This window comes from Leptonychotes weddellii, chromosome 14 (assembly GCF_054177405.1).
Source record: "Leptonychotes weddellii isolate Sample4059 chromosome 14, ASM5417740v2, whole genome shotgun sequence".
NCBI lineage: Eukaryota > Metazoa > Chordata > Mammalia > Carnivora > Phocidae > Leptonychotes > Leptonychotes weddellii.
Genome location: NC_138382.1, coordinates 71,114,041 through 71,135,226, shown reverse-complemented (window position 1 = coordinate 71,135,226; position 21,186 = coordinate 71,114,041). Strand labels below are relative to the sequence as shown.

General features: G+C 37.6%; 1 protein-coding gene and 1 long non-coding RNA gene across 5 annotated transcripts in view; one reads left to right on the top strand and one right to left on the bottom strand.

The window, feature by feature from the left end:
• Positions 1-21,186, top strand: part of NR6A1 (nuclear receptor subfamily 6 group A member 1) — a 223,575-nt gene that overhangs the window by 47,653 nt on the left and 154,736 nt on the right. The window lies entirely within an intron of this gene.
• Positions 16,758-21,186, bottom strand: part of LOC145717125 (uncharacterized) — a 46,526-nt gene continuing 42,097 nt past the window's right edge. Inside the window, exon 3 of the long non-coding RNA XR_014140157.1 lies at positions 16,758-19,049. This is a non-coding gene — a long non-coding RNA (uncharacterized LOC145717125). The remainder of the gene's footprint in view (positions 19,050-21,186) is intronic.

The following is a 21,186-nucleotide window of genomic DNA, read 5'->3' as shown; positions in this document are numbered from 1 at the left end:
ATGGTACAGTGGAAAAAACATGAGTGAGAGTTTGCATCTTGACTTTTGCCACTTCTTTGCTGAGTGACCAGTTTCTTTATCCATAGAACAGTAATTATTCCTGTTAGGGGTTGTTTTAAAAAAATAAGTGAGGTAATATATAGGTGAGTTCTCCAGCATCTAGCTGCTCTAGCCAATCCTCTATGTTTCTTTACTGAAATACATTAGGAAGGGTTTCTAACTTTTTTGGGTAATATTCAGTGAGCATTTACTGTATGCTAATGGTTTTAAAACATTATCTCATTTATTCTTGCAGTTCTTACGATGTTTTCAACTCTTGTTCCCTCCATTTTACAGATGAAGAAACTGACAATTTAACACTTGGCCAAGGCCACACAGCTGGTAACTGGCAGAGCTGGAGCTTGTGTGATTACAGAAACAATGTACTTTTTATCTTTTTAAAATAATGGTATGATTTACATACAGTGAAATGCACACACATTAAGTATAAGGTTCAAGCACTTTTTACGCATGCATGCGCCCTTGTAATCCATGTTCTGTCAAGATACAGAACATTGTCATCCCTTCAGAAAATTGCCTTATGCTTTTTTCTCAGTCAATTGTACTGTTCTACTCCAAGAAGCATTAACTTCTGATCTCTGTCATGTGATAGATTGGTTTTGCCTGTTCTAAAATGTCATATGAATGGAATCCTACAACAGGTGCTCTTTTGTCTCTAGTGTTTTACAGCATAACGGTTGAGACTTACCCATGTTATTCCAGGTTTTAGTAGTTTATTTCTTTTTATTGCTAAGTAGTATTTCATTGACTATATCACTGTTTATCTATAACACCTGTTGATAACCTGGGCGGTTTCTAGTTTTTGGCTATTATGAATAAAGCAGTTGTGAAAACTCTTGTACAAGGTTTTTTGTGGCTATATGTTTTTATTTCTATTAGACATATATCTAGGAATTGTTGGATCATATGGTAGATGTATGTTAAGCTTTATGAAATTGCCAGTTTTCCAAATTGTTAGTATATTTTACAGTTCCAGTAGTGTAGGAGTTCTTGTTGTTCCACATCTTTGTAAGCATTTGGTGGTGTTAACTTTTAAATTTTAGTCATTCTAGTGGGCATGTAATGGATTGTTTTTTTTTTTTTTTTAAGATTTATTTAAGAGAGAGAGAGTGCACATGAGAGGGGGTAGGGTCAGAGGGAGAAGCAGACTCCCCGCTGAGCAGGGAGCCCAATGCAGAACTCGATCCTGGGACTCCAGGATCATGACCTGAGCTGAAGGCAGTCGCTTAACCAACTGAGCCACCCAGGCGCCCCGATTTTTTTTTTTTTAAGATTTATTTATTTGAGAGAGAGAGTAAGCACGAGTTGGGAGAGGGGCAGAGGGAGAGACTCTTCCGAGTAGACTCTCTGCTGAGCGTGGAGCCTGATGTGGGCTTGATCCCACCATGATCCATGAGATCATGACCTGAGCCAAAACCAAGAGTCAGACGCTTAACGGACTGAGCCACCCAGATGCCCCATTAGTTTGCATTTCCCTAATGACTAATTATGTAGATCACCTTTTCATGCTCTTATTGGCCATTCGTATATCACCTTTTAGATACAAAGTGTCTATTCAGGGGCGCCTGGGTGGCTCAGTTGGTTAAGTGATTAAGCATCTGCCTTTGGCTCAGATCTTTGGTCTCCGGGTCCTGGGGGGTCTTGGGATCGGCTGAGTCAGGCTCCCTGCTCAGCGGGGAGTCTGCTTCTCCCTCTCCCTTTGCCTCTCCTCCCGCTTATATGCTCTCTCTCCCTCTCTCAAATAAATACAATCTTAAAAAAAAAGTGTCTATTCAAAGTCTTTTGACTATTAAAACAAAATCGTGTTCTCTGTCCTCTTATTGTGTTTTTTTTTATTTTATTTTATTTTTTTTATTTTTAAAGATTTTTATTTATTTATTTGAGAGAGAGAATGAGATAGAGCATGAGAAGGGGGAGGGTCAGAGGGAGCAGCAGACTCCCCGCCGAGCAGGGAGCCCGATGCGGGACTCGATCCCGAGACTCCGGGATCATGACCTGAGCCGAAGGCAGTCGCTTAACCAACTGAGCCACCCAGGCGCCCGAGTTGTGTTTTTTTTTAATTAGGATACATACAAGTCCTTCATCAAATATGTGGTTTGAATATTTTCTCCCAATCTGTGGCTTTCCGTTCTACTTTATGAATATGCTTTTTTGATTAGAAGTTTTACATTTCTAGGAAGTCTAATTTATTAATTTTTTCTTTTATCGTTAATGCTTTCCATGTTCTAAGAAATCTTGGCGTAACCTGAGGTTGCGAAGGCGGTGTTCTGTGTTTTCTACTAGAAACTTTTTAGTTTTTACATTTATGTCTATAACCCATCTCAAATTAAAATTTTGTATGGTATGTGAAGAAGTCCAAGTCTTTCTATATGAATATTCATTTGTTTTAGCACCATTTGTTGAAAAGACTTTCCTCATTTTGAATTTTTGTTGCACATGCTGAAAAATAATTTGATATTTATGAGTCTATTTATAGATTGTATTCTCCTCCATTAATCTATCTTTTTACCAGTACTGCAGTGTCTTGAATAACATTACTTTATAATTAGTCTCGAAATCAGGCAGTGTGTTCCAACTCCATTTTCCCTTAAAGTTGTTCAGGTTATTTTGGCTATTCTAGGGTGTTTTGTTTTGTTTTTCATTTCCCTAAAGATTTTGGAATCAGTTTGTCAATTTTTTCTTTTTTAAACAAAGAAGCCTCCTGAGATTTTGATTGGGTTGTATTGATCCTATCAATTTGGGGAGAGTTGTCATTTTAGAACTGAGTCTTCTATGAATTTAGTGTATCTTTTCACATAGTTAGAACTTATTTGTTTTTTCTCATCAAGTTTTTGAAAGATTAGTGTTGAGATCTAGTATATCTTTCTTTAATCTTATCCTAAATACTTTTTTTTAATGCTGTAGTCAATGGTATTATTTTAAAATGTTGTTTTCCCATTGTTTGTTGCTAGTATAGAAAAGCTATTGATTTTTGTATATCAAATTTGTATCATATAACATTGTTAAGTTTGTTTCCCAGTTCTAGTAACTTTAAAAAATAAATTCCTTGGGACTTTTTATGTGTATATCTTTGAATAAAGGCAATTCTACTTCTTCCCTTTTGATGTTTATGAGTTTTGTTTATTTTTATTACTATATTGCATTGGCTAAGATTTCCAGTCTAATATAGTAGATAAAAGTGGTGAGAATGACATTCTTGTTTTGTTTTTGATCTTAGGGGAAAGAGTTCAGTATTTCACTCTCAAGTATGTTGTTAGCCATAGATTCTTTTAGATTCGTTTTCTTTTAGATTCGTTTTCTTTTATATTTAAAAATTGTGATAAAATACACATAACATTTACCATCTTAACCATTTTTTAAATGTACAGTTTAGTGCCATTAAGTATATCCATATTGTTGTGTAGCCATAAGCACCGTCCATCCACAGAACTCTTTCATTTTGTAACACTGAAACCCTGTACCCATTAATAATAGTTGCCCATTCCCCTAGCCTCTGGCAACCACCATTCTACTTTCTGTCTCTTGCGAATTTGACTATTTTAGGTATCTTATATAAGCTGAATCATGTATTTGCCCTGTTGTGTGTGGCTGGTTGCTGCTGCTTTTTTTTTTTTAAGATTTTATTTACTTATTTGAGAGAGAGAGAGCGTGAGCAGGGGGAAGGGGCAGAGGGAGAGGGAGAAACAGACTCTCTGATGAGCAAGGAGTCCGACTCGGGGCTCGATCCCAGGACCCTGAGATCATGACCTGAGCTGAAGGCAGACGCTTAACCGACTGAGCCAACCACGTGCTCCATGTGTGGCTTCTTCTACTTAGCATAATGTTTTCGAGGTTCATCCATGTTGTAGCATGTGTTAGAATTTCTTTTTAAGGCTGAATAAATAGTTTGTTGTATATATATACTACATTTTGTCTATCCATTCATCTGTTGATGGATACTTGGGTCACTTAGACCTTTTGGCTATTGTGAATAAAGCTGCTGCAAATATGAATGTGCAGATATCTTTTCAAGTCCTTATTTTCAATTTTTTGGGGTATATACCCAACACTGGAGTTGCTGGAACATAAGGTAATTCTATTTTTAATTTTCTGAAGAGCCACCATACTGTTTTTTACAGTGGCTGTGTCATTTTACATTCCCACTAACAGTGAAGAACAGTTCTAATTTTTCTACATTGTCACTAATACTTATTTTCTGTGTTTTTTTTTTTTTTAGATTTTATTTATTTATTTGAGAGAGCGAATGAGATAGAGCATGAGACGGGGGAGGGTCAGAGGGAGAAGCAGACTCCCCGCTGAGCAGGGAGCCCGATGCGGAACTCAATCCTGAGCCGAAGGCAGTCGCTTAACCAACTGAGCCACCCAGGCACCCTATTTTCTGTGTTTTTGATAGTAACCATCCATATGGGTGTGAGGTGATACCTCACTGTGGTTTTGATTTGCATTTCCCCCATGAGTAATGATGTTGAACGTCTTTTCATGTGCCTGTTGGCACATGTATAGATACATGTATTGTATAACTTCTTTTGAGAAAAGCCTATTTAAGTCTTTTCATTTTTAAACAAGTTTTGTTGTTCTTTTGAGTTGTAAGAGTTTTGTTTTGTTTTGTTTTTGGGGGGAGGAACAGAGGGAGAAGGAGAGGGAATCTTAAACAGGCTCCATGCCCAGTGCACAGCCAAAATCAAGAGTCAGATGCTTAACTGACTGAGCCACCCAGGCACCCCTTATAAGTTATAAGAGTTCTTTATCTCTTCTGGATATTAGCCCTTTATCAGATAAATGATTTGCAAATAATTTCTCCCATTCCATGGATTGCCTTTTTACTTTGTTGATTGTGTCCTTTTATATACAATTTTTAATTTTGATGTAGTACAGCTTTTTTTTCTTTTGTTGCCTGTGCCCTTGGTGTCATTGGCAAATCCAACATCATTAAGCTTTTCCCTGTGTTTCCTCTAAAAGTTTTATGCTTTTAGGTCTTATATTTAGATCTGCTTTGAGGTAATTTTTGAGTATATGGTGTAAGGTCCACATTCATTCTTTGCATGTGGATGTTCAAGTTTGCCATCACTATTTTTTGAAAGGATTGTCCCTTCCCCATTGAATGATTTTGAAAACCTTGTTGAAATCATTGACCATATATGTGAGAGTTTATTTCAGGGCTCTGTCCATTGTTTTGTCTGTATTATCTCTTTTTATGCCAGTACCACACTGTTTTGGTTACAGTAGCTTTGTAGTAAGTTTTGAAATCAGGAAGCTATGCATTTTTTGTAGATGCCCTTTATCAGTGTGAGGAAGTTCCCTTGTATTCCTAGTTTGCTAAGAGTCAAAGCCTGGGTTAAGAGGTTCTTAACCTCAGGCCACTACCTCCAAAAGATATTTATTTAACTCATTATTTTGGACATATTCCTTTTTATTTTATTTGTGTGAATCTATTTTTTGTGTAGTCATAACCAACTAACTGGTTTTCTAGATTGGTTTGGGAAGTCTCTTACTTCAAACTTGAAGTCACCATCTAGTGGTCTTACAGAGATGAGAACCTGTGGTAGTGCATTGGCATTTATTCCCACTTAGTCCACAAGGTGGCAACAGCCCCTAACTGAAGATCCAAGAACAAAGAATCAGACTGAAAAATAGAAGAAAATGCTTGTAGAATTCATAATTAACAGAAAATCAAGATTTTGTGAAAAGTAATACAGCTAAACCTCAGAATCTGAGAGAAGGAATGAGTCTTTAGCTCATTGTAAAAGCATGCATGAAAACTCTAAAATATGTCAGAATCCATTTTGCTGCCTCCCTTTCTTTCCTCTCAGACTTCAAAATCTTGGCCTATTCAGTGGCTATCCAGTTGAATATTGGGGGTTTAGGGGAGTAAGGTGATAAAGCGAACCATTAATGCAAAGGGATCTGAGTTTGGGGAGTGGGGACAAGAAGGATGTGCACTTATAGCCGAGCGTTGAAAATCTACAGGAAAATGCAGGAAGAGGCATTAATGGCTCCATGTTGTCCTTTGAGTCTAAGACTCCTTTCCTTGGGCATTAAAAAAGGAGGACTTTTTATGAATGTTACAGTTTAAGGTGTGGGTTTTTCTTGTAAAAATGGAAATTGGGAGAACAGAGATCTTCATGGACAAGGAATTAAAGATAATGATGAAGGAAGAAAGTCCATGAAGGGGATATGAGATTCCAGGAAATCTTGGGCAAAATATATGGGGCTCAGAATATATGGGGTGAGTTTCTAATGGTCCTTGAGGTAGTTTAGAGAAAAAGTTTGGGAGGACTACTAGGCTGGAAGTAATGTGACCTGGCATCCTAGAGCAGCTTGCTTGGTTATAGCAGTGATGCTAGCTTTTTTGACCTCAGCCAACTTAGGCAGAACCCCATTACCTACTTAACCTGAATGTTCCTGTTTTGTATTGGAAATGGACTATTATGTACAAATAAATTTAGGGTAAGGATGATAAATGTGCTTTAACAATTGAGGTAGGACTCCTATTTGAAACATGACATGAACACATCAAAGTCTAATCACTGGAAAATTTAAAATAAGGATACTGTTGATGCAGTACCCATCATCGTACACAACATGTATCAAACTGATTTGAAAATGACGTTGCTAGGGTGGCTCAGTCGGTTGAACACCTGACTCTTGGTTTTGGCTCAGGTCGTGGTCTCATGGGTCTCATGGGTCGTGAGTCAGGCTCCGTGCTCGGGGGAGTCTGCTTGAGATTCTCTCCCTCTGCCCCTCCTGTGCATACGCATGTGCTCGCTCTCTCTCAAATAAGTAAATCTTTGAAAATGACATTGCTGAATGAGCCATAAATGAAGATTAAAAAGCAAGAATAGCAGCAATTGAAAACTACCACTAATTATTTCAACAGTGATAATGGAGTTCTGAGAACTGCAAGATTTCCAACTGATTTTATATGTTTATTTGCAGTAGGGTTTTTGCAACATTGTCACCCATTTTGTAGCAGCCAGGCTTCTTAGTGGAATACTGAAGAGTCTTAATTTTAGTGCGTAAACACAGAATTTTGTTAACAGTCAACAGTTTACTTAAAATAGCCTTTATTCATAAGTAGAAATAGTTGAACATCAGCCACTCATACGGTGAATGAATGTTGGATTAATTCACCAAGAGGATCTTTAAGTTCCAATCTTGAGAATCCTGGGGCTAAAAGATTAGGAAGGAAGAGAAGGTAGAAAAATAGCCACAGGCTAGCTAGGAGGCTCAGTGCAATGGGCCTCTAGAACTAGGTATGAAATAGAATAAGAGTGTTCTTCTGAGACTTAAAGCAAAATCTGACCATTGTGTATATGTATGTATGTGGTCATTGTGTATGCACAGATGTTTATAATAATAGCTCTAATACTGTTGATAGAATTACTCCTCATTATGTGATCACTCCTGTTGACAATTATTATTTGTTATGTGAGTCTAAAACCAAATGATTCTTCTAGGAATTGTTTTTCCCTATGTTGAATGGAGTAGATCTGTATAATTGAGAAAGAAATAAAATCCTTTATGTAATGATTTTTGTGCTGGGACTTTTGTTGATTTGTTTAGCGTCTGGATTATTTAGCACCTCATTTGTCCAGGAATCTGTCAACATAATTATAAGATGCAGTAAAAGCCAAGCCCTAAATGTAATTTTTATCAAAATAACCTTAATTGTAATATTTAGTCTCTGTCCCTTTCTCTTTTTCTGTTAGAGGTTTTGTTAGACAAAAACTTCAAATTAAAATGCCTTATACCCTTTCCTAATAGTAATGTTAATTTTGGCCCTTGACTATAATTCACTAAAAATATAATCTCTTCACATAAGTTTAATAAATGTGATTTTTGACCACTTAGTTTCAATCTCTGACCTTTGGTTTTTTGGTTTTTTGTTTTTCCCCAAACAAACTGGTAAAAATATCAGTAAGCAAACAAATCTCCTAACAGCATTGGTAAATTATTTTAAAAGATCCTACAAATGCAGGTGAAAGAGCACAGGGTCATTTTCAAAACTTCAGAAATACAGTGGGACTAGAAACAAGTTTGGGAGAAATAGATGTTGATTGGAAGTTGGTATGGCTGCTCACAAGTTGTGTATTAAAGTGCTATCATGTGAAAAGAATACTACCCAGCAGAAATTACTTGTGATTAGTCTTCTTGATATACTTGGTGTCTTTCAGATCTTAAATATTAGTGAAATAATTTTTACCTAATGTTCAGAATGTACAAGTTTAATTCATGTAATACTGAAAGAAACTACCTTTAGTGGGGCTTGCCATGTGTCAGATGATGTGACAAAGACTTTATTCTCACCTTACATAATTCCTGTCACAACCTTATGAAGTAGGTGGTGGTTCCTAGGTGAGAAGCTGAGGCTAAAAGGTGAAGATCACACTACCTCTCATTGCGAAAGAAAACTCCAGAGCTTAAAGAATAGGATCTAATCTTAGGGGTTTGTAAAGAATCTTGGTATAGCCAAAAAGACATGGGTTGAACACAAGGAGCTGTATGGTGGAGAAGTAACTAGTCTAACCAGAGTGTGAGTGATGTGGGTTTCTGGGAAATAGAGACTGGTAGCCAGGGAAAAACCAGAGGTGTTGAGTAGTTCAGTTGCAAGCAACAGAATACCCTCCCCTCCCCGTCCCCTTAAGCTAGTTTAAAATGGGGACATTGGTGGAAAGTACAGGGTTTCTCTTGAGGCTTAAAGGACGGAGCATTCTTTTGAATTTCATAAAGGGTTAAGACCAGAATTTCTTGCCCATCTCTCTGTGGTCATATGGAATCTTATTTCTGCTTTTCTGGTGCCTCTGCTTCCTATTTTTTTTTCTCCTTCAAACTGATCTTTGCTTCTGTATCCAGGATGGGAAATGGCTGTCTCTGCTCTGCCTTGTCGTGTCTTTCCAGCACCCATGCTCAACACAGGCTAACTGAAGCATTTGTGCTCAGATTTTAAATGCTCAGGAAAGAGGATAAGCCCAGCTTGGGTTAGGTGTCCATTTGTCTTGTCAGGGGCTGTAGCCCATTGACTACAGTAGATGGTACAGATACATTTTAAGGAGAATATGAATAGAGTAGACAGATTATCTGACATAACTTCAGTCAGGTAGCGGGCAGGTTGGAGGTTGTGGAAATTCACCATTAAGTCTGGCATTGAGGGACACTGTATAGGTAGGGCAAATTCAGGGGCATGGTTGATTAGGAATTATTTGTCAGCCCTGGAGTGGGAGGGCATGCGGAACTGGCAAATGAAGTGAGAATCCAGGCATTAGGTGATGCCTAAAGTTTCGCAAGTAGAATAATTTCAAACTAACCAGTTACTGGCTGAGAGTACAAGTATTAAGACTCAGGACTTTTAGGTCTTGGGATGGTAATGACCAGAGGGGCCAAGAGTTAAGCCCAGGCTAGTGAGCAAGGGACCCATGAGATAGACACACCCAGGCATGCTATGGGCTTAATTGCAGTGGCCAGGGCCAGCTGTAGCACTCAGTGTCCTTCTTTGTATAAGACCTGTTTGAGTACCTACCTGGTGACAAGATCTGAGGCTGTCTGTGTACTCTTATCCTAGCCATGATTGGCTTTAGGATTGTTCAGATTGTATATACATGTACAGAGTACTAGTGACTCCAATAGTTAGGGCTTTTGGGAGGTGGGAACTGAAAATAACTACCTGATATTCAAATTTTTGTATTATTGTCTTCTGGAATTGAAAATAATACCAATATTCTAGAGTAACTTTATTCCTCTGCCTTCCACAGGGAAGTTTTTTCTTGTATATATATTTTTGAATTGAGTTGTATTTGAGCAGTTTAGGTATTATGGCACTTGGGTCTAATTCCAGGAAAACAGATTTGATTTCAGACTGTTTGGCTTTACCAAGCCTGGGATTTTATTACTTAAGAGATTTATAAAAACATGTCTGAGGAGATTCATTTCTGGCATGAGTAAGTGAGTAGGTCAACAAATCCTGCCCCCAATAAGCAACTATAAAGCTGGAAAAAAACTGTCAGAAACAATTACAGGCTTATAACAAGTTGAGAAGTGTTTATTCATGAAAAACACTGAATTTTGTATAAAACACAAGTTTGTGATCTTACCCAGGATTGCTCCCTTTTTTTAAGCCCTGATAGTGTAGTAGTTCTACTAGGGTGAGGTAGGCTATGAAAACGAGCAGCTTTATTACTCCTGTGGGAGGGGGCTCACTTGATTTGGAATATTATCAATTAAAAGTGATGATCTTGGTGGCGAGTGAAATAAGGAGAGCCAAGCAACTTTACTAGCCTAAAGTTACAGTCCTGTTTGGGGCAAACAGTGGAGCAGCAAGACTAGACAGGGCTTTAACAGAGAGCTCTGCGAGGTGAGGCAACTACAGGGAGTTTGATAAGCTCTCCATGTATCCTGGGTTGCATGGAGGCTTCATGCATAGTAGAAACAGTGCAAGCCCAAGCCATCTACCCATTTTTGGCCAGTGCAAAGGATGTGTGAGAAGGCCCAGCAGTAGGTAAAAATTGTAGTAGACTTGAAGGCCTAAAGTGAGAGTATACTCCCCATCCCAACCACAGATCGATCAGTGGGGAATAAAAGGGCTCAAGGTGAGCACCACCTCTGACCAGCCAGTAAGTTATGCAGCTAGAGGGGCGACCCTTAGAAGCCAGCCTTCAAAATAATAACAAGGGAAAAAATCCTGAGGTACCAGAGAGACAGATTTCACAGATTTATTCCTGGAAAGTTAGTAAAAATAAAAACCCACCACCATCACAAAACCTTAGCTGAGAAAAACTCAGAATCCAGAGTTGTGAGTAGTACCTTACTTTATATGTTCAGTATTCAACAAAAAAGTTAAAAGACATGCAAAAAATTGAAGTGTAATCCATACTCAGGAAAAAAAAATCAATCAGTAGAAACTGTCTCTAGTGATACCAGATGTTGGATCTGGCACACAAAGACTTCAAAGCCCCTATTAGAGATATTTCAGTGAAATAAAGGGAATCATGCTAAAAGGATTAAAGGAAACTATGATGACAATGAATGAATAAAGAATCTCAAAGAGAAATTTTAAGAGAAAACAAAATGAAAGTGCTTGATTTGAAAATTATAGTAACTGAAATGAAAAATTAACTAGGCTGGACTCAACAGCAGATTTAAGATGGCAGAAGAAAGAATTGGTGAACTTGTAGGCACGTCAATAAAAATTACTATGATGAACAGAAAAATGCTGAACAATGAACAGAGCCTCCGAGATCTGTGGGACAACATCAAATGTATACCTAAGAATATACATATATAAAAAGAAAGGAGTGAGAGAAGAGCAGAAAATACTAGAAAAAATAGAGGCCAAAATCTTCCCAAGGAGACCGTCCTCGAAAACAGCAAGAACAAAATGATTCATCACATACAAGGGAATAACAATAGGATTTACGGCTGACTTCTTATCAGAAGCAAGGAGGTCTGAAGGCAGTGGGATGACGTAGTTAACATGTGGAAAGGAAAAAAAAACATTAACCAAGATTTCTTTATCTAGCAAAACTCTTCTTCAAAAATGAAGGCAAAATAAAGACATTCCCACATAAAAAAGGCAGAGGATTTGTTGATAGCGGACCTGCCTTAAAATACTAAAGGAAGTGACAGCAATGGTCACTCAAATCCATAAGAAGAAATGAACATTGGAAATGGTAAGTGTATAGTTAAATACAACTATATTTTATATTATTCTTTTAATTTTTAAAATGACAAGATTGTCTAAAGCAATAATTATAATACTGTATTGTTGAGTTTATAACACATATATAAAAGAGATGGAATAGGAAGGGCGTCTGGGTGGCTTAGTTGGTTAAGTGGCTGCCTTGGGCTCAGGTCATGTCCTGGGATTGAGCCCCGCATTGGGCTCCCTGTTCAGCAGGGAGCCTGCTTCTCCCTCTTCCTCTGCTGCTCCCCCTGCTTGTGCTCTTTCATACTCTCTCTTTCAAATAAATAAAATATTTTTTTTTTTTTTAAGATTTATTTATTCATTTGACAGAGACACAGCGAGAGAGGGAACACAATCAGGGGGAGTGGAAGAAGCAGAAGCAGGCCTCCCGCGGAGCAGGGAGCCCAATGCGGGGCTCGATACCAGCACTCTCGGATCACGACCTGAGCCGAAGGCAGACGCCCAATGACTGAGCCACCCAGGCGCCCCAAATAAATAAAATCTTAAAAAAAAAAAGAGAGATGGAATAGAAAATATATTGGAGCAGGTTTCTGTATTTCCTGGAGTTAAGCTAGATTGTGATAAGTAAAAGATTTGTGATGCCTGGAGCAACCACAAAGAATATAACAAAAAATAATTGTGAAAAAGTCAACAGAGGGATTAAAATGGTATATATACCAGAAATTTTTCACACCCAAAAAGATAGTAATGGAGAAATAGAGGCTAAAGACAAAGACATGAAATAAAAACAGCAAGGGGTGCCTGGGTGGCTCAGTCCTTAAGTGTCTGCCTTCGGCTCAGGTCATGATCCCAGGGTCCTGGGATCAGCCCCACAGAGCCCCCACATCGGGCTCCCTGTTCCACAGGAAGCCTGCTTCTCCCTCTCCCACTCCCCCTGCTTGTGTTCCCTCTCTCGCTGTGTCTCTTTCTGTCAAATAAATAAAATCTTAAAATAAATAAAAAGAGCAAAATGGCATACATAAATCCAAACATGTCAATAATTATATCAAATGTAGATGGACTAACTGCCTATTCAAAAGGTGTAGGGATTATCAACCTGGATAAAAAGGCAAGATGCAACTCTATGCTGTCAATAAGAGACATACTTTAGATTTAAAGATAAATAGTTGAAAATAAAAAGATGGTAAAAAATAGATCATACAAATAGTAACCATAGGAGAGCTGGAGTGACTATATATATATTTTTTTAAAGATTTTATTTATTTATTTGAGAGAGAGAGAATGAGAGACAGAGAGCATGAGATGGAGGAGGGTCAGAGGGAGAAGCAGACTCCCTGCCGAGCAGGGAGCCCGATGCGGGACTCGATCCCAGGACTCCAGGATCATGACCTGAGCCGAAGGCAGTCGCTTAACCAACTGAGCCACCCAGGCGCCCTGGAGTGACTATATTAATAACAGATAAAATATACTTTAAGAAATATTACTAGAGAGAGGGACATTTCATAAGGATAAAAGGATCAAGATGAGGAAAATATAACCATTATAAAAATATACCTAACAACAGCACCAGAATACATGAAACAAAAACTGACAGCAATTAAGAGAAATAAAAAATTCAACAATAATAGTTACAGATTTTAATACCCGACTTTCAATAATTGATAGAAGAACTAGACAGAAAATTAGCAAGGTTACAGAAGACTTAACACTGGCAACCAACTCATATTTATTGAATACTCTGTGCAGAATATACATTTTTTTAAGGGCACATGGAACAGTCTCTAAGAATATTCTGGGCCATAAAATAAGTCTCAATTATTTTTAAGGATTGAAATCTTACAAGGTATGTTTTATGACCACAACAGAATTAGAGATCTATAACAGGAAGAAATCTAGGATATCTCCAAATATTTGAAATTAAATAGCATACTTATAAATAACCCATAGGTCAAAGAAATCCTAAGGCAAATATATACATATATTTAAATATATTTTGGACTAAATGAAAATGAAAATATATTTCACGGAATGCAGCTAAAACAGTGCTTAGAAGAAAATTTCTAACTTTTAAGTTTATAACTATATTAGGAAAGAAAAAAGGTCTCAAGCATTAATCTAGGCTTCCACCTTAAGAAACTAGATAAAGATGTTCCTGATGTTGGGGTGTTGGGATCTGTGGAGTCTGCTTAAGTTTCTCTCTCCATCTCCCTCTGCCTCTCCCCCTTCTCTCAAGTAAGTCTTAAAAAAAAAAGAAAGAAACTAGATAAGAAACCAAACCCAAAGCAAGGTGATCATTTTGGGATTTAAAAAATATATATTTTATTAACATGGCATGGTACAGAGGTCAACAAACTATGACATATGGGACAGTTATTTTTGTAAATAAAATTATTAAAGAATTAAAACTTTTTACATAAATGATATAATCTCATATTTACAACATATTAGAAACAAGTGGAACTAATTGAGTTTAGCAAGGAGGTCACTCGAAAGAAGTTAAAAGGATTGTAAAGGAAAATCATGAACAACTTTCTCTCAACAAATTAGACAACTTAAATGGAGTGGACAAATTCCTAGACACAAATGCCTAAGGCACAAATTATTAAAACCAGCTTCAAGAGGAAATAGAGGGCGCCTGGGTGGCTCAGTTGGTTGAGCGACTGCCTTCGGCTCAGGTCATGATCCTGGAGTCCCGGGATCGAGTCCCGCGTCGGGCTCCCTGCTCGGCAGGTAGTCTGCTTCTCCCTCTGACCCTCCTCCCTCTCATGCTCTCTGTCTCTCATTCTCTCTCTCTCAAATAAATAAATAAAATCTTTAAAAAAAAAAAAAAGGAAATAGAATGTATGAATAGACCTATAAAAATTAAAGAATTGAATCAGTAATTAAAAATATTACTGCAAAGCGGAGCCCAGGCCAAGTGGCTTCATTGGTGAATTCTATCAAACATTTAAAGAAGCACTGAAACTAATCCTTCACAAACTCTTTTAGAAAGTAGAGGAGGGAGGAACACTTTCCAACTCATTCTATGAGGACACTATTACCCTGTTACCAAAGCCAGACAAAGATACCATAAGAAAACTGCAGACCAATATCCTTTGTGAATACGGACACCATAATCTTTAATAAAATATTAGGAAACCAAATTTAACAACATAGAAAAATGGATCATGATCAATTGGGTGTTATCCCGGGCATGCAAGGTTGGATTAGTATGTATAAACCAATGTAACATACCAGGGATCAGCAGATGTTCTCTTAGAGAAAAAGGCTAGTTGGTAAATATTTTAGGCTTTTGGACCATTACAGTTTCTGTTGAAACTACTCAGCTCTGCTGTTGTACTGCAAAAACAGCCATAGACAATATGTAAATAAGTGGATGTGCCTCTGTTTCAGTAAAACAAAATAGCTAGCTCACAGGTCATAGTGTGCTGTCCTGTAATAAACCATATTAATAAAAGGTTTAAAACAAAAACCCACATGATAGTAGACACAGAAAAAGCATTTGATGTAATCCAACACTCATTCATGATAAATGTCGCAACAAACCAGGAAGAGTAGGCAACTTCTGTACCTTGATAAAGGGCATCTGTGAAAATGCTTAAGCTAACGTAATATTTAATGGTGAAATACGAACGCTCTTTCCCTAAGACTGGGAACAAAGTAGGTAAGAATGTCCACTTTTAAGTCTACTCCTACGACTTCTTCACTGGAGTGTTCTACCTAGTGCAATGGGGTGAGGATGGGGAGGCATCTAAATTACCTAAGTGATTCACAAAAAAAACCCCAAATAGATCTGAGTTTAAGCAAGGTCACAGGATACAGATACACAAAAAATCAATTTTTTTGTATACTAGCAACAATCTAGAAATGAAAGTAAAAAAAGAATTCCATTCATGATTGGCATCAAAAGAATAACATAGTTAGGAATAAATTAACAAAAGAATTAACAAGATTTGTACACTAAAAACTATAAAATATTGTTGAGAGAAGTTTAAAAAGACCTAAATAAATGGAGAGACATTCTATCTTCATGGATTATAAGTCTAAACATTGTTAAAATGACAATTATCCCCAATTTGATGTATGGATTCAATGTAATCTCTCTAAAAAAAAAAGAAATCCCAACTGACTTCTTTGAAGAAATTTAATCCTATAATTTATGTGGAAATGCAAAGGACCTAAAGTAGAATAGCCAAAACAATTTTGAGAAAGCACAACATTGGAAGGACTTTCATTACATGGTTTCAAAAATTACTATAAAGTGGGGCACCTGGGTGGCTCGGTCATTGGGCGTCTGCCTTCGGCTCAGGTCATGATCCCAGGGTCCTGGGATTGAGCCCCGCATCGGGCTCCCTGCTCAGCGGGAAGCCTGCTTCTCCCTCTCCCACTGCCCCTGCTTGTGTTCCCTCTCTTGCTGTCTCTCTCTCTCTAATAAAATCTTTAAAAAAAAAAAAAAGTATCCAAAATATATAAAGAACTCTTACAACTCAGAGGACGATAGTTTTTAAAATTATTTTTTTAAATAAGTTATTTTTTTTCATGATTCCACTTACATGTGATAATTAGAATAGGCAAATTCATAGAGACAGAAAGTAAAATAGGGGAAGTGATTAAAGAATAGGTTGCTTAGGGGAAGTGTGGAATGAATAGTTACTGTTTAATGGGTAGAGAGTTTTTGTTTAAAATTGTGAAAAGGGGCGCCTGGGTGGCTCAGTCGTTAAGCATCGGCCTTGGGCTCAGGTCATGATACCAGGGTCCTGGGATAGAGCCCCATATCGGGCTCCCTGCTCCGTAGGAAGCTGGGAAGCCTGCTTCTCCCTTTCCCACTCCCCCTGCTTGTGTTCCCTCTCTTGCTGTGCCTCTCTTTGTCAAATAAATAAAATCTTTAAAAAATAAAAATAAAACTGAAAATATTCTGGAAGTATATAGGTGGTTGCACAGTCTTGAATTTAATGCCACTGAATTGTACACTCAAAAATGTTTAAAATGGTAGATTTTGTGTTATGTATATTTTATCACAATAAAAATAAATGAAAGAATCAAAAACGTGAGACAAAAGGCTTGAACAGACATTTTATCACATAAAGGTGTTCAACATCGTTATTAGGGAAATGCAAATTAAAATCACAATGAATTTCTACTGCATACCCTCTGGAGTGGCTGTAGTCAAAACAACTATAAAAATGTGTTGGTAAGGATGTACAGGAACTGGAAACCTTGTGCATTGCCATGAGAATGTAAAATGGTACAGTCACTTTAGAAGTCAGTTTGGAAATTTGATAAACAGTTGCACATAGGGGCGCCTGGGTGACTCAGTCGGTTAAGCATCCAACTCTCGATTTCAGCTCAGGTCATGATCTCTGGGCTGTGAGATCAAGCCCTGTGTCATGCTCCACAGCCTGCTTAAGTTTTCTCCCTCTCCCTTTGCCCCTCCCCCAATGCGTTTCTAAAAAAAGTTAAATAGAAACTTACCATATGATGCAGCAGTTTCACTCCTAGGTATCTATCCAGGAGGAATATAAATGTATGTCTACACAAAGACTTGTATATGAATGTTTATAGCAGCGTTATTTATAATAGCCCAAATCTGGAAACAATCCAAGTGTCCATCAGCTGGTAAAGGGATAAACAAAATGTGGAATATCCATATAATGGAATGCTATTCAACAGTAAAAAAGAATGAACTACTAACATGCTACAACATGAATAAACTTCAAAAACATGCTGAATGAAAGAAATCAAACTCAAAATACTATGTATTATATGATTCCATTTATAGGAAATACCTAGAAAGGGCAAATTTATAGAGAGAATACAGATCAGTGGTTGGGTCTAAAGGTAGGAGTAGAGTTGATTGGAAACAGGCTCGGGGAGTTTTGGAGTGATGAAAATATTCTAAAATTGGATTGCAATCTTAGTTGCACAACTCTGTAAATGAGTGAATAAAAGTCATTGAATTGTGCATTTACAATGGATCCATTGTATGGTATATAAATTAAATCTAAGTAAAGTTGTAAAACTAAAAAGTACCTAAGATTGGTTGGAGACTTCTGGAAAAAAGTGTTTTGTGGGTTTTTTTTTTTAATAAAATGGTTTTAAGTTTGTCAGGTGATGTCCTATTGATTTGTGATGTCTCATATAAGTCTTTCACTTGGAGGCCTAGACCCGCCCTGCTCCCAAAGACTTACCCTATGCCCTGTCTCACTAAAGTCCATCAGAAAGAATTTTCTCCTTGTTTGGGAGAATGACTCAACTGTTTGGAGTGTGGCTTTGATGGACTGTCTAGGCAGATGATACTTATATAGAGAAAAATGCTTACTTTCAGCCCCAGGTTATAGATTAGTCCCAGCTAGGCATCTTGCAAATATGTGCTGCAGATTGACAAGTAGGTGAGAATTTGAGGAATGAGGGTATCTTGTCTGCTGAAAGAGGATGGAGTGGGCTCACATACTAGGATGCTTTGGGCTGTATTGCTATGTCCTGTACTTTTCACTGTTTTTTTTAATTTTTGTTTTTTGTTTGTTTGTTTTGCTGAGGCCTCACAGTAATCCTGTGAGATAGGAGAGGTATCCTTAGTCCTCATTTTACAGAGACGAGGGTTTACAGGGTGACTCACTTGTCCAAGAGCACACAACTATGGCAGAATTGGACTTAAAGTTTTCTGACTCCATATCCTAAACCACATCTTTTATACTCTGTTTTGCCTCAACTGTTTACTGGGAACAGGAGCAGAAGGGGCATGTGATTTTGACTGATTGCACATGTTTTCAGTAGATTTAGTCTGAAGAAAAGGAGGGGAAGTTAGACTAAAGTGTAAATTCAGGGGTTCTATAGCAAGTATAGTAATCAAGGACAAATCTGATACCTGGTGGTTATTAAAATTATACCTGGGTTGGAACTGTGATTCATGGCACAGATGGTTTGAAGGTATCCAGTGCTTGGTTCAAGGAGCAGACCACTTCCTGAGTTTTAAATATAACTGTGCCAGAAATCATAAGGAAATTCATTTGACAAACATTTACTGAGTGTCTACTCCATGCCAGGCTCCTTGCCAAGATACAGGATCACAAGGTCCAGTTGGATCCTGTTGAGATACAGCCTGAGAGAACAGAAGTAGGCTGGAATTTCCTTCATCATTTTCATTCTCTGAGGCTGATGTGTCTGCCCTCCAAAGTGACCACATCCACATGGACCTGGAGCCTGTCACTTTCTACTATCCTTGTAGCTGTGCTTTCTACAGGTTCCCTTTCTTGATTAAAATAGTCCATCTTTTCTTCCTTTTCCACTGTGGATTCTTCCATCTGCTTTTCACCCAAACATAGGTAGATCTTGCATCTAAAAGAAATCTTTGCTTTAAAAAAAAGACATTTAAAAATAATTTTTCTTAATTGTTGAAATAGTTTATGCTTATTGCTAAATACTTGGAAGGCATAGATGAGTTATAAATAATAAACATAAAATCACCTTTAATTCTACAACTTAAAGATTTCAGTGGTTAACATTTTTGCTTCTAGTCTGTTTGAACTTCAGTCTGCTTTTTACATCCTATCAGTTAGTGTCTGCTTGTACATGTTTGTGTATGCACATTTTAGTATTTTGTTGTGTCAAGCTCTGTGTGAAATAATTTACATGTATTCTTACTTCACAAGTAGCCTTGTGAAGCAAATACTGTTATCGTATCTCCTATTTACAGATGAAACAGATTTAAAGGTAAGTACTTTTCCAGGTTTACATAGTTGATAAGTCATGTAGCTGGAATTTTTACCCTTATTTAGCTCAAGCTCTTCACCACTACCTTTCCAGAAATCTGTTTTCTTCTGTGACTATCACTCCAGAATTGTTCTCTGCAAGACTGTCAGTAACTTTTTAAATTCCTACCTTATCCAGCCCCATTTCCAGACCTCTTCTCTGTCTTTTGTGTGTTTCAGCCATATTTTCAGTTTGGTGCAAGTACTATGCGCCTTTGGCCTAAAGGTATGCCATTCGTTCCCTTTGCTCAGAATCTTCACCCCACCTCTTTCACCCAGGTCATTACATTTATCTTTCAAGTCTTCATTTAAATGTCACTTTCTTGTGGTCACTTCCCAGGCCTTTCTCACCCTCAAGACTGGATTGGTTCCTTCTATTATTTGCTCCCATAGTATCTTGATTTTCCTTTTGCAGACCTTTTCACACTTGAAATTATTTGATCATTAGAATTTGGTCTGTTACGTACTTTTCATTTTCACTATGTACTTGGTTCCCTTCACATCTTCTGGCTTCAGTTGCAGTCCAGGTACATGGTATGTGTCCAGTAACTATTTTGTGTTCGATAAAAGAAAAATCTTTCTTTCTGTACTTAGCTCATTCACTCTTAGCTTTATGCTTGTAAATCACAAATGTGCATCCTCTGTTCAAAAAATGAGCTTGTCTTTTTTCCATTTTAAAATTGCTCATTTCTTGGGGCGCCTGGGTGGCTCAGTCGTTAAGTGTCTGCCTTCGGCTCAGGTCATGATCCCAGCGTCCTGGGATCGAGCCCCGCATCGGGCTCCCTGCTCCGTGGGAAAGCCTGCTTCCCCCTCTCCCACTAACCCTGCTTGTGTTTCCACTCTCGCTGTGTTTCTCTGTCAAATAAATAAATAAAATCTTAAAAAAATAAAGTAATATTGCTCATTTCTTAATGCAGTCCAGGCTCCTAATTAGTCAAGAAAGTTAGGCACCATTCTTGACTCCTTGCTATCTTTTCTGTTTGAGCCAATTCGGTCTATTGACCTGGAAAGATGGCCACAATATTTTAAGTGAAAAAAGGTTTCAGAACAATATGTATAATTTGTGCTATTTTCCTCTAAATACAAATACATGTATTTTCAACATCTCTGATATATTTATTTGGGAGGATATTATACATGCAACAGAATGATGGGAAGGGGCCAACTAGTGGACTTTAATTTTCTCTCTTTTGTATGACTTTTTCAGTGACCACATAGTACTAAAAAAGAAAACAAATCTATTTTGAAAAACAGAAAACAACCAAAAACAAAAGCAAAAATGCCTTTTGGAGATACCCTTTCTATTTTTTTCCACTCCTGCTGCCTCAGTTTTAGTTCAGCTCATTTGTGCAACAGATTTCTCTCTCTCTCTCCTTTCTCTCTCTTTTTGTCTCTTTCACATCTCTCTTCCTTTCCCCCCGCTTCATATACCTGGTCAGTCTTCTCAAAGTCTTGGTTTCATTATCTCTTTTTGGAGCTCAGCGCTTAAAGTGGCTCCCTGTTGCACTAATTCTAAATATTTCTCCCTGGCTCATAAGGTCTTCTGTAATTTGTCCTTTTACCTTTTCAGTGCTGCTCCTCATGACTCCCTAAAATAATCTCTGGACCATTCTCCTTATGTTCCCTATACATGCCACATGTTTTCTCTATTGCGTGTATTTATTTACAGTCTTAGCTGCAAAAAATACCCTTAAACTCACATAATTATTTCCCTTCCTGTAGCATTTAGTTTTTTGTTGT